We start from the raw sequence: 19,482 nt of genomic DNA, 5'->3' as shown, positions 1-19,482 counted from the left end.
GATTTTCAAAAGGGTTTTGATAAGGTGCCGCATGTTAGGCTGATAAATAAGATGAGGGCAGGGATGATATTAGACAGGATAGAAAACTGGCTGATAGGCAGGAAGCAAAGGGTTGAAATTAAGGGATCCCATTCAGGACCGCTGTCTGTAACAAGTGGTGTTCCAGAGGGGTCAGTCTTGTTTACAATTTTATTAATGATTTTGATTTTGGAATGAATGGTTTTGTGGCCAAATTTGCGGATGACACCAAAATAGGTGGTAGAGCAGGAAGTGTTGAAGAAATCGTAAAGTTGCAGAAAGATATAGACAGATTAGGAGACTGTGCAAAAATCTGACAGATGAGATTCAACATTGAGAAATGTATGGTTCTACATTTTGGCAGTGGAAATAAAGAGGCAGGGGATTATTTGGATGGGGATAAATTTCAAACCTTGGAAGTGCAAAGGGACCTGGGTGAGCTCATGCAGGGAAACCTATGAAAGTTAATGACCAGGTGGGATTGGAAGTGAAGAAAGCGAATGCTATGTTGGCATTTATTTCAGGAGGAATAGTGTATAAGAGTAAACAGGTGTTGGTGAGGCTGTGTGGGGCATTGGTGCATCCTCATTTGGAGAACTGTGTGCATTTTTAGGCCCCCTTTCTGAGAAAGGATGTGATGTCATTGGAGAGGGTGCAGAGGAAGTTTACTATGATGATTCCCGGAATGCGAGGGCTAATGTACGAGGAATGTTTGGGAGCTCTTGGATTGTATTCACTCAAGTATAGAAGAATGAGAGGGGATCTCATGGAGACATTTTGAAAAGTTATGACAGAGTGGATGTAGATGTTTCCCAAGGACAAAGGGGTCACAGTCTTAAAATTAGAGATGAGAAACAAGGACTTTAGTCAGAGGGGTGTGGATTCGTGGAACTCACTGCCGCATCCAGTGGTGGAGGCCAGCTCACTGGGAGAATTTAAACAGGAAATTGATAAGTATCTAATTGGTAGGGGTATCAAGAGATATCGGGAAAAGGCTGGAAATTGGAACTAGGGGTGGGTATGGTTCAGCTTAGTGTAGAGTCACGGAAGAGACTCGATGAGCCTAGTGACCTGCTTCTGTTCCTTTATTTTGTGATCTTGTGACCTCGGTATCGGGAGCAACGGGATTTCCAGAGCACTGGCATCAGTCATCCTAGATCAGGCAATAGCTCACCAATTGAATAGTTTGATGATGGAGGTGAGGGTAAACAGACATTTGACTGACGCTTTGTAGACGCTTGCTCCACTGAGAGCTTTATAAACTCTGCGACTGCTCTGTGGTACAATTTAAAGTAGATCCGACGGACTATCGTATTTACCTAGCTTTGCACACATACTCTGTGATAATCCTGGTGTATTGTATAGTACATCAAACTGTAAAAGGGGGTTAGAATTTTGTAAGTTCTGATTGTATGTACTGAAGGATTTGTGTGCTCCTGTGTTGCTGGGCCTGGACTTCCTGTGTCACCTTAAAAGCGTGACCATGGAGTACTCTGGCCCACTTCCTCCAATCATGGCACAGAATGGAGGGTCCCAAAGGCTGAATGCCACATGCGGTCTCTCCATCCTAAATATTCATTCCCACTCCCACCCACCCAGCCCATGTGTCCAAACTTGACTCCCGATTGCAAACTAATAGCTACAAAGAGCAAGCGATACAGTTCGGGGGATCAGGAATTTATTAGAGCCAAGACACAGCAGCTGCTCAAAGAAAATATCATTGAGCCCAGCAACAGCCCATGGAAAGCCCAGGTGGCAGTCATAAAAGTCCAGGCAAGTGATTGACTCTAGCCAAACAATTAATCACTTCATACTCTCCCTCGAATTTCAAAAATGGTAAACAAAATTGTGCAATATCAGGTCTATTCGACGACTGACCTGAAAGCTCCATACCATCAGTCCATCCATTCCGAGGACCGCCCTACACAGCATTTGAGGCAGACGGACGGCTTTATCAGTTCAAGAGGGTCCCTTTTGGTATCACTAATGGTGTATTGGTCTTCCAGAGACAGATTTGTACAAGTATGAGTTGAAGGCCTCCTTCCCTTTTCTCGACAATGTCACCATTTGTGGACACTCTCTGGAAGCCCACAACGCAAACCTATAGACGTTTCTCCACACGGCCAAGGCCCTGAATCTTATGTACAACTCCAGTAAGTGCATGTTTCAGATGAAACGTCTGGCAATTCTGGGCTATGTGGTGGAGAATGTCATCATTAGTCCTGACCCCAATCGAATGTGCCCCTTATTAGACCTCCTGATCCCAAAGACCTTGAAAGCTTTAAGGAGGTGCCTGGGCTTCTTTTCTTACTAAGCCCAATGGGTTCCTCTCTACGTGGATAAGGTCCACCCCCTCTTAAAGTCCACTTCTTTCCCATTGTTGACCGAAGCCCAGGCGGCTTTCGACTACATTCGGAGCTACATTGCAAAAGCCACCATGCATGAGGTGGATGAGAACGCACCCTTCCAGATGGAAATTGATACCTCTGACGTAGCTCTAGCTGCTACCTTTAACCAGGCAGACAACCAATTGCCTTTTTCTCCCACATCCTACAAAGCCAGGAGCTTCAGAACCCATTTGTGGAGAAAGAGCCCATCAGGCACTGGAGGCATTACCTGGCCGGCAGAAAATTTACACTGCTCACCGACCAGCGATTGGTGGCATTTACGTTTAATAATCAAAAAAGGGTCAAATAAAGAATGATAAAATTGCCTGGTGAAGGATCAAAATCTCCACCTATAATCACAACATAGAATGCAGACCAGGTACTCTCAATGAGCCTCCAGATGCCCTGTCAAGAGGACGCTGTGCCTCTGCACATACCGGTCAGTTGCGGTCACTGCACGATGAACTTTGCCACTCAGGCATCACTCACATGGCTCATTTCGTCAAGGCACACAATCTGCCCTACTCCACTGCGGATATCAGGGATATGACCAGGTCCTGCCAGGTCTGTGCGGAGTGCAAGCCGCATTTTTATTGCCCCGACAATGTGCATCCCGCCCCTTCGAAAGACTCAGTGTCGATTTCAAAGGTCCCCTCCCTTCCACCAATGGAAACGTGTACTTTCTCAATGTCATCGACGAATATTCACGTTTTCTGTTCGTCATCCCCTGCCAAGACATGACCACCACCATGGTCATCAGGGCCTTGCACTCTATTATCACCCTGTTTAAGTGTGCCAGCTATATCAATAGCAATCTGGGTTCATCATTTACGATCAAAGAACTACGCTAGTGTCTGCTCTTAAGACACATTGCCTCAAGCAGAACGACTAGCTATAATTCCAGGGGAATGGACGTTGAAAAAGAGAACGTGACTGTATGGAAGACTGTGAAATTGGCTCTCCAGTCCAAAGGCCTTCCAGACTCACACTGGCAAGAAGTTCTACCCATGGTGCTCCACACTATAAGATCGCTCCTCTTCATGGCAACTCCTCACAAGCGCATGTTCACTTTCCAGAGGAAATCCATGACCAGGACCACTCTCCTGGCTTGGCTAATGGCACCAGAATCAGTCTTCTTGAGAATGTACATGAGGAGGAGCAAGACAGACCCCCTGCTGCACACTAACCCAATGCATGCCTACGTGACATAACCTGATGGCTCGATCAGAGATCTGACACCCACCAGTACTGAGGATCTGATGCCTCAAACAAGCCAGGAACCACCAAGTACCCCACCTAGGGATCTGGACAACACTGCTCGGGAAGTGGGTCAATCCACTCCACGACCAGAGCCAAAGCCGTCAAGACCCACTGACCCTGTACCACAGGGGGTCCAGGAAGTTCAGGAACCCCAAAGTCCTCCAGTACTGAGGTGCTCAACTAGAATAACTAGACCCCCTGACAGACTTGTAAATATTTGTAAACTATTAGTTTTTGTTGAATGAATGGTCTCTGTTTTTCACCTGCAAGTTCTCTTCTGAAGGAAGTGGTACATGTAGTGAACAGGAATTCACTGTCAATGAGTTTTCCCGCCTTACCTCACATTTACCTGAGGACTACTGTATCTACTGGCCGTTGATTGTAAGCAATTAAAAGTGTGTTTGTACTCCTCGCTTGTCTCTGTGTGCAATCAATCACGATACATTTGGAACTGTTAACTGCTCGTAGATGCGGGTCTGGGGTAGGATGGTGTGTGTCAAAACCAGTGGGTGGAAAGACACTAACTTCTGAACCCATGTCCTCCAGAAATTTTCACTGGAACAACTGGTCCCATTTATACAGTGGGGTTGCAGGTTTCTCACCAACCGCCGCAGTCATTACTGGCGGTTGGCCTGGGCATTTCCCACAAACGGAGAGGGTGGAAGGCACTTGCAGGTATTTACTCCCCATCGACTGTGGTAATAACACCAAGACGAGGTATCCACAGGCTGCTTGCTTTTCTCGGGACGGTGCCTGGTTGTAGGGAGTGATGTGTTAAGAGCACTAGAGTGCGACACGGGGTCAATATAGGAGTGGTTGATTGTGCAGACTTGTCTTTCCTCGCTGTGCCATAGAATGTCTGCCTCTGCCGCTACAGCCCTTGGGTCTTCAAACGAACACTTGGATAATGAGAGCCTGATATCATCTAGCATTCACTCTAAAAAGAGCTGCTCGAATAATATATTGGGTGTTTTGCCAGCTGCCAGGAACAGCATTTCATCCATTAGTTATGAAGGGGTGCGGTCTCACATATCATATACATGGAATAAAAGTGGTTTTAACACGTCATACTTGGTGGAACATGGTGGATCTTGTAGGAAGTCGTCGACCCTCTTAGCGACGGCCTGGTCCAGGGCACTGACGAGATGGTAATTACAAGTGGTGTCCAACTTGATTTTGCGAAGGTGAAATTGTGCTTCAGCTTGTTGAAACCACAGTTCAGGCTCAGCTGTCCAGAAAGGTTGCAGTTTCATAGCAACGGCTGCAGAGTCCATGTTTGTCCAAAAATGTGTTTTTGGGCTTGTCGGGTTCACCAATTGTGGCCACTGAAATCACAGTGGACATGACGAAATAACCACACAAGATGTTTTTTCAGCGAATCAAACGGAATTACTGTTTAGAATGCACGCAACCTTTTAAAAGCCAGAATCGCACACCCGACAGGCTTTGACGCGTTGACATCACATAGATGGTTCAATGCCTTCTGGGAATTGTAGTCCTGCCAAAGCACCGCTATACAATAACATGTGTATTAAAGCTCCGTAAATACCATGTAATGTCCGTGAAAATGGTGAATGAAAATGATGAGTGTTTTACTCACGCTCATCTATGCCACCACATTGTATAATATTTCCTGAAGTCCTGATTCACGCCATACACTACTTGCTGGCACTTCAATACATGAGTGCACCACCAATCGACCCCCAGATGCTGACCAAACAAGTTAAGTAAACAAATTACACATTTGATTGCTATAATACCAGTCCTTAATTATTATAATGAAATGTAATGTCTTAAATAATAATTACACAATCAATTACAAAAAACAATCAAACATATAACATTCAAAAATATATAGATCTTTCTTCATAAGCCAAGATTACAAGCACGTAGACTTGAAAAAGAGTGATTTTTACCTCCACTCTAGATTAATAAAGTCTGCATAGTAGACAAAAACAACAAAGTCAGTTTGTTCTTATCAAAGTTCCTTTTTCTCCAGAATCTTCGACCAGTAAACCTGTCTGAGACACAATTTTCCTTTTCAGTTGAACATGAGGCACATCTTCAGCATGTCATTTGGCTTTTTTCATTTCTTCAGCAGTCTGCTTCTTATCGGAAGAATTTGAACTCTTAGAGCCAGATTTTGATGATTTATCTGATCCCCTCGATTTTAATAAATTAGTCTCTTTAACCTTCCCTGCAAAAGATTTGCTCATCTATTTCTTCCTTTCCGCAGTTGATCCTAGATAAAGAAAGATTCAAATGACATTATCTCTTCAAACTCATCCACAGTACAAACCTGTGAAGAAGTTGACTGCTTAACCCTAACCCTAACCCTAATCTCTTAAACTAGAACTGCAGCCCTTTCAACCACTCTGGCTTCTAATGCCTTTTCCTGCAATTCCAGATCGAATTTTGCAGCTTCCAATTCAGTCTCAGTTTCTGACAGTTTATTTTGAAGCCTTTTATTAGATTCTCCCTCTGCATTCAATTCTTTCAATAAGAAAGTACTTCTTTCACTATCTTCCAAGAAATTAATAACTTGGTACTTCTGTTGTCAGCCCTGCAGCAGTGATTGAATTTCTTCATCTTGCTCATTACATTGCTGAAATGCAATATCTCTTTCCTTCTGCATCATTATTAGCTGGGTCTTCAAGGTACATTCTTAATCGTTTTCTGTAGTCAGCTCAACGGTGTTATTAACCAATGACTTGTAGCCTTTCAAAAATTAATCTCTTCCTCTAACCTTTTGCATCTTGATCATGTTGAATCCCTTTCCTCAATAACTGTATTCATTTCTTCAGCAGTTATAATTTTCTTCATTTTTCTGGCTTTGCGAAAACTTTTCACAGGTAAGACAACTGATGGATATTATTATTATTATGTGGGATGTTTCCTTCATGCACACTCTTCTGAGTGTATAAAATTGGAAGATCACAAAAATCTTTCCTACACACTCCAGCAACTTCTAAACCTGAAACAATGCTGGTTTCCATGATCTTTTCTTGTCCCATGGTTTTCAACATTGTCTTCTTTCCTTGAAGATCAGGTTTATTCATTAGACCCACCATGCAAAAATATGCAGTGCTGCTTGGGTTGAGAAATGCCTAAGTATGTACTATTGCCTCCCCGTCCTTAGTCTTGACTTGTACAGGCTCCATTGAGAGTTTGCAGTTATCCTCACCGTCCCCAATAAGGCCACTTGTCTGAATCGAGGCTGTAACACTGTTTTCTGACATTTCCTTAATTCCTGTTTGCTTTTTTCCAAATTTCTTGTTCCTTTGATGGATTTGCAGTATTTTCAGATGCTTCAATATGCATATGTTACAGCTAAGTCACTTCTTGCAGTTTTCACTGATGTGTAAAGGACACATCAGCCAAAACATTTTCCATTTTCCTTTAAGAAAGCTATCTTCTCATTATGCTCCTTCTTTTCCAAACATGAACACAGTTCCAAAGCATGCCCAATGCCCACCTTTACAAAACAAACAACTCGTCTCAGTAGACAAAATCTCCTTTTTCTTTGTTATTTTATCTGTTTCTATATTTGTAACTGACACAGTAGTAGGAAATATTCTCCTTTTCAATTCCGGACTAGGCTATGAGTTGGTCCTCCTTGCATCTTTGTTCCCCATTGAAGTGTCTCTTGTATTTCTATACATTGGATCTGATCTATGTACACCTGCCCTTCAAGAAAATCCACCAAGTCCTTTGATCGATTTTTTTCCTGGAAATCACAGCCCAAAGCTTTCCATCTATCCCACAGCCAGTAGGATCATTTATCCAAGATAATGATTCACATATTACCAGGCACATCAAGCTCCTGAATATTGTTGATATCTTCTTAAAAAGGGAGCATATGCTTGTAGAGTTTTTGCATCATTTGGTTTTAATGATGACCGTGAAAGAGCTTTATCCATATAAGCTGAAGCGATTCTATGCTTGTTGCCAAAATGTTGCTCTAATAAAGTCTTGGCTCTGACAAATCTGTTATCCAAGGACATATGTTGACAACTCTTTTCAAGTTCCTTTGGTCGTCCTTCTGTGAACATTTCCAAACAATAAAAACATTCTTCAGGGTCTTGGCACTTGTTTTCAATATTGTGTCTAAAGGATCTCATGAACGATTGGTACTGAAGTATTGGGTCTCCATTAAAAGCTTGAATCTCCTTCTTGGGCAAAGAGAGAGACTGTAGCTGGATCAAAGATGCAACAATTTCATTGTTTCTTCTCATGGATGATTGTTCATTGCTCTGTTCACTGCCTCTTATAGTAGGAAATGCATCTGGAAACCTCACATGTGCAGGATCACCCATATTTCTGATGCTTGACTGGAATGCCAAGTAAGCTGCAGCGTTTGACTGGACCCAAGACCCAGCTCTGTCTGCGGAAGATGTCACTGGTACATGTGGATTGATAGCACCATGCTCTGGGAGGATTGGTCCATGCATATGCATATCTTGTACCCGTGGTAACTATGATATCTGCCTTATTAAGTGGTTTCCTTTCCTGTGCCTCTTTTTCAAAATATGATTTCTTACTATCATACACTTGAGATAATTTATTCCAAACACCAGACACCGCTGAGCCTTCTCATATCTCCATTTTGGCCATATTAGCAGCAATGCTTCTCCTTTTTATCTCCCTTCTTATCTGTTCCTCTCCTCATCTCCTTCCTCCTTAGCTGCTCCTCATGTTCTTCTAAAATATTTTTATCCTTAAATGATTTTTGTCACACAAGAAGAGCGGCCTTTTCAGTTCGGTCTTTATACTGTCGATGCAGAACTTGTAGTACGAGAAACTTGAAATAGAAGAACTTCTCCTGCTTTCAACATTTGACGCACTGTCACTTGCTTGATTTTCTTCCTGCATGCCAGATGCATGCCAGAAGACCCTTTCTCCGGTTCTAATTGCACACCCTTTGCATCATCATCCTCTTTATCCTCTTCATCATATTTTGGTGACAGGCCTTCGACCATTTCCATGTTGCTCTCTTCAAATTTAGTCGTTGTCCTCGGCAATGATTTTGCAATGTATTCATTCCCATCAACCGAAGTCATCTTTTCTTCCTTCGCCTGCTTCAGTCTCTCAATCAGAACTTTTTTAACATGACTTTTTCTTTTGATGCCTCAGTTCTTCTTTGAGGTCTGCTATCTTCCTGTCTTCAATATGTTGCTCCTTAACAGCAGCTGCGGCCATTTTTACTCCTCTTGTTCCCACGTCCATCGGGCACACACCACACAAGCCAAATCAATAGTCCCCAATGGACTAGAAGCAGCAAAATCCAAACTGTGTTCAAACTTGTCATAAATACACAGGAGACCACAAATGTAAACCTACCGCTTCTGATGGCTGTAACGTGCTACTATTAATGGGTTTCCACCGCAGCATCCATTTATAATATCACTATTTTTCAAAATACAGCTTCACCAACGTGCCTCCAGAACAATTTGCTATTAGATTAGAAGTTCTAAATCCCTCTCTAGCCAATAAAAATGGCTGATGAATGTGATTACAAACTGCCCCAAACTTGAGGGATTTCCAAGATGGACACCATATTATTTTCAATATCAATTCAAAACATTTCTAATCTATTTTCTGTTCCAAACAATAAATTTTTGTAGCAATTTCAAGCCAATAAATAGCCACTTGGAGAGTAGCTGGGCCATTTATGATAATATCTGAATTAAAGGTCCAAGTAACATCCATGAAGATGGTCAATGAAAAATATGAGCATTTCACTCACCTTATACTGCCATGTTGTATAATATTTCCTGAAGCTCCCAATTCATACTGTGCATGGTCCAACCGGCACTCCAATACACAAACACACCGTACATGGTCCAACCGGCACTGCAGTACATGAACACGCTGTGCATGGTCCAACCGGCACTCCAATACACGAACACAACGTACATGGTCCAGCTGGCACTCCGATACACAAATGCACTGTGCATGGTCAAGACGACACCCCAATACACGAACGCACTGTGCATTCTCCGTCTGGCAGTCCAATACATGAACATACCGTGCATGTTACAGCCGGCACTCCAATACGCGAACACACCGCAAACATTCCATCCAGCACTCCAATACTCAAACACATCACACTCCAATACACAAATGCACTGCGCTTGTTCCCACGGCACTCAGCCATATGCACAAGAACAAAGATGGCCACATTCATCACATCAATCCCGGGATGCCGAACGAACAAGGTAAATAAACATATTACATATTTTGGTTCCTACAAGTCTCTTAAATGCCTCTACTGTTTCAGCCCCCAGGCATCCACTACTTTCTACATCAAAAAAACACCTCTAATGTCTCCCCTAAACTTCCCTCCCTTAACTTTGTACATACATCCTCTGGTGTTTGCTGATCTTCCCCTGGGAAACAGGTGCTGGCTGTCTACCCTATCTATACCTTTCATAATCTTGAAGACCTCTATCAAATCTCCTCTCATACTTCTACACTCCAAACAGAAAAGTCTCAGCTCTGCTAACTTTGCCTCAAAAGACTTATTTCCCAATCCAGGCAACATCCTGGTAAATCTCCTCTGCACCCTCTCCATAGTTTCCATATCCTTCTGATAATGAGGTAGCCAGAACTGAACACAATACTCCAAGTGTGGTCTCACCAGAGATTTGTAGGGCTGCAACATGGCCTCTCTATTCATGAGCTCAATCCCCTACTAATGAAGCCCAGCATCTCATAGGCCTTCTTAACTATCCAATCAACCAGTGGGGCAACCTTGAGGGATGTATGGGATTTGAACCCCAAGGTCCCTCTGTTCATCCACACTCTAAAGCAGGGGTGTCAAACTCAAATTCACCAAGGGCCAAAATTAAAAACTTGGACTAAGTCGAGGGCCGAACTAAATATTTATTGAAAATTTTCAACAACATCTGCATGTTTTCTCTCAACATATGTAATGTTAAACTTTTTCTTATTAAAATAAATGTTTAATAATAGTTTTGGTTAAACTCTTTCCATAAGAAGCATTAACAAATAAGAAATAAAATATTCAATAAATAATATTTCTCTCTAGCCTTTAAGCCAAGGATCATGCCATGGATCATGCCAGGGATCATGCCGAGAAGCATGCCAGGGAGCGGAGGTCTGCAGGGAGCCCTCCCCAGCCCAGCCAGCAAACCCGAGCGGCATCCCCTCCCCTGCACCCTCTCCCTCCTCTGCCCCCGCCTCCGCCTGCCGCAACCGCCGCCAACAACCCAAGGAATCCCCACTGGTCTCGCCATCTCACCGGGAATACCGTGAGAGGGGTGGAACTCGTCCGCGACCTCCACTCCAGCGGAAAGTTCGATGCCCAGCAGCACCCGCCCACAGATGAAGCTCAAGGAGACGCAGAGGTGACCCACCATGTCCAGCCACATGGAGCTAGGCGGCGGGTCCGTTGTAGCTAGGCAGCGGGTCCGTTGTAGCTAGGTGGCGGGTCTGTTGTATCGGCGCCGCTGTGAATATCTAATTAACTTTCCCGTTAACTATATCGGTGTACTGCTGTGCCTGCTGTGGAAGTGCTAAAAACTACTATGGCGGTGCTTGCTGCTGTGCATGTGCTATACTTGCGCGGCGGCCAGCGGGCCAACTCTAATATATATTTAATATGATCTTGCGGGCCAAATATAATTATATCCGCGGGCCAGAGTTTGACATGTGTGATCTAAAGTAACTGACCATTAACCTTGTACTCAGCCTTCTGGTTTGACCTTCCAAAATTCAATACCACACACTTATCCAGATTGAACTCCATCTGCCACTTCCTGCCCAAATCTGCATCCTGTCTATATTCTCTTGTAACCTTCGACAACCTTCAGCTCCATCCACAACTCCTCCAAACTTTGTGTCATCTTCAAACTTACTGACCCATCCTTCTGCCTCTTCATCCAGGTCATTTATAAAAATCACAAAGAGCAGGGGTCTAAGAACAGATCCTTGTGGCACTCCCCTAGTCACCGACCTCCAGGCAAAAAAACTTTCCTTCCACTACTACTCTCGGTTTTCTACCTGCCTGTTTTTTTTTTGATTCACAGAGACAAAGTTCCAATGATCCCGTGACTCATGACTTTCTGGATGAATCTCTCATGGGGGACTTTGTCAAAAGCCTTTCTCAAATCCATGTAGGCTATATCTATCACCCTATCCTCATCAATTTCTTTTGTTAACTCCTCAAAAATCTCATTTGGACTTGTGAGGCACGACCTTCCCTTCCTAAAGCCATGCTGACTACCCTTGAGTAGACTGCACTTCTCCAAATGCTCATAGGTCCTGTCCTTAAGAAATCCTCTCCATTGTTTGCGCACCTCTGATGTAAGACTTACCAATCTATAATTCCTAGGATTCTTCCTATTACCTTTTTTAAACAAGGGAACTATATTTTTCAATCTCCAATCCTCCAGCACCTGCCCTGTGTCCAAAGAGAACTCAAAGATCATAGCTACTGCCCCAGCTAGATCTTCCCTCACTTCCCACAGCAGCCTGGGGTAAATCAAGTCTGGTCCCGTACACTTATCAATCTGGATGCTTTTTAAGATCCAGCACTTCTTCTTCCTTAATTTCAACTATGTTCAGCACACAAGCCTGTCCTATCTGAACTCATCCTGATCCAGGTCCTTTTTCTCTTGTGAATTTTGAAGCCAAGTATTTATTTAGGACCTCCCCAACCTCCTCCACCTCCAGGCACATGTTGCCTCCTTTATCCTTTAGGAGCTCCACCATCATTCTCATTATCCTTCTGTTCTTCACATACGCATAGAACGCCTTGGGGTTCTCCTTAATCCTACATGCCAAGGAATTCTCATGCCCCCTTCAAGCTCTCTTAAGTCCATTCCCAAGCTCCTTCCTGGCTACCACATATTTCTTGGTTCCGAAATCTAATGTCTGCTTCCTTTTTCCTCTTGACCAGCTGTTTCACCTGTCAACCACAGTTCCCTTTTCCCTGTCCCATGGGACAAACCTATCCTGAATCCGGCACATGGTCCCTAATCTTCCTTCACATTACTTCTGTGCTTTCACCCAGAAACGTCTGTAAACAAATTTACTCTCCCTATTTCCTGTCTCATCCCATTTTATCTTACTGTAGCTATCCTAAAGCTCATCCCATTTTATCTGCTTTTATCTGTAGCTATCCTAAAGCTCAGGGAGTTGTGGTCACTCTCACCAAACTGCTCACCCACCAGAGGTCCACCACCTGAACAGGTTCATTACCCAGTATTAGATCCACTGTGGCCTCTCCTCTACTTGGCTGGTCCACATACTGTATCATGAAGTCCTCTTGAACACGCCTGAAAAATTCAGCCCCATCTATCCTTTTAACAGTTGGGAAGTACCAGTCAATATTAGTGAAGTTGATGTCTCCCATAACAACAACCCTGTATTTCCCACACCATTCTGCCTGCTTATTTAGACATACAGCATGATAACAGGCCATTTTGGCACACAAGTCCATGCCACCCAATTTACACTCAATTAATCTACACCCCCGGTATGCTTCAAATGATGGGAGGAAACTGGAGCCCTGTGAGAAAATCCACGCATACACAGGGAGAACATACAAACTCCTTACAGAGAGTGTGGGATTTGAGCCCCCGGTCCCGATTGCTGGTGCTGTAAAGGTGTTGCACTAACCACTATGCTAACTGTCCCAAAGGCTGTTTGGGGGCCTGTAGACAACTCCTAGTACAGTGATTTCTCCCTTCCTATTTCTGACTTCCACCCACACCATCTCAAGAGACACTCCCTCACCAGCATCCTCTCTTTTGTGATCCTATCCCTGACCAGTAATGCTATGCACCCCCAACCCCCGGCCGTCCCTCCCTCTTTTACTTCCAATCCTATTCCTTTTAAAATACTTAAACTCTGGTACCTGTGCCAGCCAATCCTGCCCTTCCTCCAGCCAAGTTTCAGTAATGGCCACAACATCGTAGCTCCACATGCTCTAAGTTCATCCCCTTTATTCCTAATTCTCCTAGCTTTGTAGACACATTTTAAACCCTCTAACTGATTACTTTTATGTCTTGTCCCAGGTCCCGCTCCAGTTCAGGTGCAGCCTGTCCTTTATGTACAGGTCAGTCCTCCTCCAGAAGAGATCCCAATGATCCCCAAATCTGAACCCCTGCTCCTTACACCAACCCTTTTCCAGTTCCTGCCCTCTCTGGCATGTGGCACAGGCAGCAATCCTGAGATGACCACCCTTGAGGTCCTGCTTTTTAACTTCTTACCTAACTCCCTATATTCTCTCCTCAGGACCTCATCCCTATTCCTATCTATGTCATTGGTCCCACGTGGACCATGACATCTGGCTGCTCACCCTCTCCCCTCTGGAATGCTATGAACTTGCTTAGAGACACCCCTGACCCTGGCACCTGGGAGGCAACATACCATCCAGGAGCGTCAATCTCATTCACAGAACGAGGGGACGTGGCAAGATGGCGTAGAGGGAAGACCTTTCCCCAGTTAGACATAAATACCCAATTTTAAAACCTGTAAAAGTGGTTAAAAATAGAATTTGCAGACTTTGGAATAGTGGAAGATTGCAATGACTACAAATGTGAAGAAATCAAAGTCTCAGTTACAAAAGAAATTACCTTATTAAAGTATTGAAGAATTGAGGCCTACCTACCAAGGTGAAGCCACAGAGTCATCGACTGGAGTTCCCAAGCCTCAAAGAATCCCTGCTCGGCTGCGTATTCCACCGGCGCCGACCGCGCAACTGCAAGATGGCGCCAGTTCTGTGACGAGCTCAACCAGCCCTGACTTGCGCCCCAGTGAGCCCGGGCATGCGGGCCGATTGGCCGAGCAGGGACAGACCCACAAGCCTGCAGTCATGCTTGATGGTCTAGGGGCATACAGTGTAGCGTCAGAAGACGCACCTGCTCGGTCGGTGACTCTTCCGGGCATGCACGGTGCGTCGCGAGTCTGAGAATTATTAGAAAAGGTGTGGGCTGTGGGGGAGCCCGAAATTCAGCGGGCTGACGAGGTCGGCACACTGTCGACGGGTATCCAGACCCACAGCTGCACGGGAAGAAGAACCAGAAGAGGAAGAAAGCACAGCATTATTGGAATCAACACAAGAAGAATATATGGGGATTGGGACCAGAGAAGGTAGGCCTCAAGGGGAAGTGATGGAACCTGGACTGGATTCTGTGTTTACAATATTGGAAGGGATTGCTCATCAAATGGAAAACATGTCAATGCAGATGTCCATTCAGAGAAATCAAGGATTTATGGAAATGAAAACTAAAATGAATAATATGTGTGAAGAGATGACTTCTATGAAGAAAGATATGATTGTTAGTAGATGTATAAAAACAGTGGATACTGTACAGGATAATTTTTTTTAATTGAAGAAGCTTTTTTTGAATGTAAGTATCAACTAGATTGTAATAGAGAAAAAATGGAAAAAGTGGATTGAGGGATTCAGAAGAAGGAATTATTGAAGAAGATTGATTCATTAGAGAATCAAGGTCAAAGAAATAATGTAAAAATTGTAGGTCTCACAGAAGATATGGAAGGTTCAGATTTGGTAAAGTTTTTTAAGAAATGGATCCCTGAGGTAAAAAACAAATTTTTTTCCGGATGGTCTGGAGCTAGACCGGGCACAAAGAGCATTGAGGAAAAAAACATTTCCAGGTCAACCACAGCGAGCAGTTTTGATTCGTTGTTTAAAATATCAGGATAGAGAAATGATACTACGAGTTGCAGTGCAGAAAGCACGGCAAAATTAAACTCCAATGATGGTTCAAAATAACAGAGTGCTTTTTTATGCTGATCTGAGTTAAGAAATTATTAGAAGGCACCGAGAATTTAATTAATCTAAAGAAGTATTGTGGCAAAACGGTTATAAATTTGCTTTTCGTTACCCGGCTGTATTGAAAGTTTTTTATGGGAATTTTCAATCTCAATTTTTTGAAAATGACCATGATGCATTAATTTTTGCTAATTCGTTGCCAGATCTGCGAGGAAGTGGACGGTCGCCATTATCGTCGCCTAAAAGGAGGGTAAATGGTAATGGGAATGGGAAGAATGGGAAACATGGAAAGAAAGTTGAATTGATGCAAAGTCTTCTTGACATTGGAAACCCGGAACAATCATTGGGACTGGAATAATTGGGTTGAATATATTTGATTATGTACTTTGTGAAAGTCTGACTGGGGGGGTGGATGGCACTGAGACCTTATACTCATCTGCCACTAGTGGGTTTTTACCACACTCAGATTTTTAGGGAACTACTACTTTTTAGTAGTTTGTTTGGGGTAGTATATTTTCTCTTTTTTTTGACTTTGTGGAATTTTTATATAGGGGAGGGTTCAGAATATTAAAGGAATTGGAAAGGGGAGCAATTTTATAGTAGTGTTAAGTTTATTACTAATGAAATGTCTAATTTGAATTTTGCAACTTTTAATGTTCAGGGATTGAATAATCCCATTAAGCGTAAATGAGTATTGGCTTACATAAAGAAAATGAAAGTTGATACTGTTTTTTTGCAAGAGATACATTTGACTGAAAAAGAACATTTGAAATTGAAGAGAGAGTGGGTTGGTCATGTGCTCTCTTCTTCTTTTAATTCTAAAGTGAAGGGTGTAGCGATTTTAATTCATAAGAAATTACCATTTGAATTGGAATTATTTGAAGGAAATGCAGAGAGGGCTTTGATGGTGAATTGTAAAATTTTTGCTGAATCGTGGACCTTGTTAAATATTTAAGCACCTAATGTAGACGAGGAACGGTTCATGTTGGAGGCTTTTTTGTTGTTAAATCAGGCCAATAATAATATATTGGTTGGGGGAGACTTTAACTGTGATTTAGATCCTTTATTGGATAGATCTCCAAAAAGTACAAGGAAATCAAAAACGGCAATACAAATAGGAGATCTGATGAAAGATTTGAATTTGGTGGATATTTGGAGGAGAGTAAATCCTATAGAGAAAGAATTTTCTTTTCATTCATCTAGACATGATTCATTTTCTAGAATAGATTTTTTTTTGGTATCAGCACATTTTCAAGGTAGAGTACTACAGGCTGAATATAAAAGTCGGGTTATAGCGGATCACTCTATGTTGTTTTTCTCCTGTGCAAGTCCAGAAGTGGTGCAATTGTCTTATAGATGGAGGTTTAATACAATGCTACTGAAGAAACCAGAGTTTATTACTTGTGTTAAGGAACAGATTGCTTTATTCCTGACTGAGAATACTAATTCAGTAAGTAGTAATTTTGTATTGTGGGACGCTTTGAAAGTATATTTACAAGGGCAAATTATTAGTTACACTACGAAAGTTAAAAAACAATATGTGGTGGAAAGTTTAACATTGGAGAAGCAAATTACTGAGTTGGAGAAGGAATTTCAGAAAGATGTTACAGAAGATTAAAAAATGTGCTTTAATGAAGCTGAAATTACATTATAATACATTACAAACTTACCAGTATGAGCATTTAATTCACTGATCTAAGCAACGTTATTATGAACTGGGTGAGAGAGCTCATAAGGTATTTGCATGGCAATTAAAAATGGAACAGATATGGTGAATTATTAATGATGTTAAAAAGAATTCTATAGTTACCTATAAACCTCAGGAAATTAATGATCAGTTTTATTCATTTTACCAAAAATTATATACTTCTGAGGGAAAGCAGGACATTGGTTCTATTGAATCTTAATTATCCAAATTAAAATTATCTGTTTTAGGGGAGGAGGAGGTTAAGTAATTGGAAGCTCCATTTACAGTTTTTGAGATGCTGAATGGAAAGTCGCCAGGGGATGATGGATTTTCAGTTGAATTTTATAAAGTATTTTATGAATATTTATCCTCTGTATTTGGAGAGGTATTGTAGCAAATAACTGAGAATCAGTTGTTAGCGGAATCTTGTTCGAGTGCTATAATTACTGTGATTCCAAAGAAAGGTAGAAAGTATCTTCATATAGACCTATTTCTTTATTAAATGTAGATTATAAAATTATAGCAAAATTATAGCAAATAGACTTGATAAATATTTACCTCAGTTGATACATATAGATCAAACAGGCTTTATTAAGAATAGAAACACATCTGATAACATCCTTAGATTGATAACATTGGTCAATGGATATAGACAGCAACCCCAACCCTTATTAAAATAATTCACAGTTAAAATTTGACAATTTCATGTTTTTTCTCCATAATGTAATATTCAGAGAATATATTTTGCCCTGATTGTGTTGTATTGGATTTGGAATAAATTTGGAAGAGAAACTATCCAAGTGTTAGTAATTCAATGACCTGATATTTCACTTAAATGTACTTTCAGTGGATGCACTGGATGTGGATGCACTGGATGCACTGGATGTGGAAAAAGCTTTTGATAGGGTTGAGTGGAATTTTTTATTTAAGATGTTAGAGAAGTTTAATTTTAGCCCTTATTTTATTGGTTGGGTTAAGGCTCTATATACAAATCCAATTGCTAGGGTGGTGACAAATGGTCAAACTTCTTTACCATTTAAATTGACACAATTGACCCGGCAAGATTGTCCATTATCACCAGCCTTGTTTGCATTGGCTATCGAACTGTTAGCTAAGACAATATGACAGAATGATAAGGTTAAAGGGATGAGAATTGCGGATGATGAATATGATTAATTTGTTTGCAGATGATGTGTTGGTGTATTTGACAGAACTGGAGCAGTCTTTGAAATATTTTCAAGATTGTTTGTTGAAATTTGGAGAGTTTTCTGGCTATAAAGTAAACTGAGATAAGAGTGAAATATTGCCAGTTGCGGAAGGAGATTATTCATAACATAACATAACAATTTACAGCACAGAAACAGGCCATTAGGCCCTTCTAGTCTGCACCGAACCAAACACCCCTCTCTAGTCCCACCTCCCTGCACAATGCCCTAACCCTCCATCTTCTTCTCATCCATATACCTGTCCAACCTTTTCTTAAATAATACAATTGACTCCGCCACCACTATTTCTCCCGGAAGCTCATTCCACACGTCTACCACTCTCTGAGTAAAGAAGTTCCCCCTCATGTTACCTCTAAACCTCTGCCCCTTAATTCTTAACTCATGTCCTCTTGTTTTAATCTTTCCTCCTCTTAACGGAAATAGTCTATCCACATCTACTCTGTCTATCCCTTTCATAATCTTAAATACTTCTATCAAATCCCCTCTCAACCTTCTATGCTCCAAAGAATAAAGACCTAATCTGTCCAATCTCTCCCTATACTCTAGATGCTTAAACCCAGGTAACATTCTGGTCAACCTTCTCTGCACTCTCTCCACTCTGTTTATATCCTTCCTCTAATTAGGCGATCAGAACTGCACACAGAACTCCAAATTAGGCCGCACCAACGTCTTATACAATCTCAACATCACCTCCCAACTCCTATATTCCATGCAATGATTGATAAAGGCCAGCATACTAAAAGCCTTCTTCACCACCCTATTCACGTGAGTTTCTACCTTCAGGGAACGATGTACCGTTACTCCTAAATCTTTCTGCTCTTCTGTATTCATCAATGCTCTCCCATTTACCACGTATGTCCTGTTCTGATTCTTCTTACCAAAATGAAGCACCTCACACTTATCAGCATTAAATTCCATCTGCCATTTTTCAGCCCACTTTTCTAAGCAGCCCAAATCCCTCTGCAATCCTTGAAAACCTTCTTCATTATCCACTATTCCACCTATCTTAGTATCGTCTGCATATTTACTAATCCAATTCACCACCCCATCATCTAGATCATTAATGTATATAACGAACAACAATGGGTCAGAATATCAAAATATTATAGAATTAAAATGGTCAGATAGAATTAAATA

The 19,482-nt window shown here is 42.0% G+C and overlaps 1 protein-coding gene across 10 annotated transcripts in view; it reads left to right on the top strand.

Moving 5' to 3' along the window:
- Positions 1–19,482, top strand: part of dbn1 (drebrin 1) — a 429,629-nt gene that overhangs the window by 392,156 nt on the left and 17,991 nt on the right. For 5 of the 10 annotated variants that reach the window (XR_011345015.1, XR_011345011.1, XR_011345014.1 and 2 more), the window contains one exon: positions 10,717–11,035. The exons of 4 other annotated variants lie outside the window; for them this stretch is intronic. The gene's annotated coding sequence lies outside the window, so the exon portion shown is untranslated. Of the gene's footprint in view, positions 1–10,716; positions 11,036–15,635; positions 18,026–19,482 lie in introns of all 10 variants that reach the window. One more of the 10 variants, XR_011345012.1, reaches the window with a different exon arrangement.

The sequence above is a fragment of the Narcine bancroftii genome, chromosome 9, assembly GCF_036971445.1.
Source record: "Narcine bancroftii isolate sNarBan1 chromosome 9, sNarBan1.hap1, whole genome shotgun sequence".
NCBI classification, from domain to species: domain Eukaryota; kingdom Metazoa; phylum Chordata; class Chondrichthyes; order Torpediniformes; family Narcinidae; genus Narcine; species Narcine bancroftii.
This window is presented reverse-complemented; position numbering and strand designations above follow the sequence as displayed.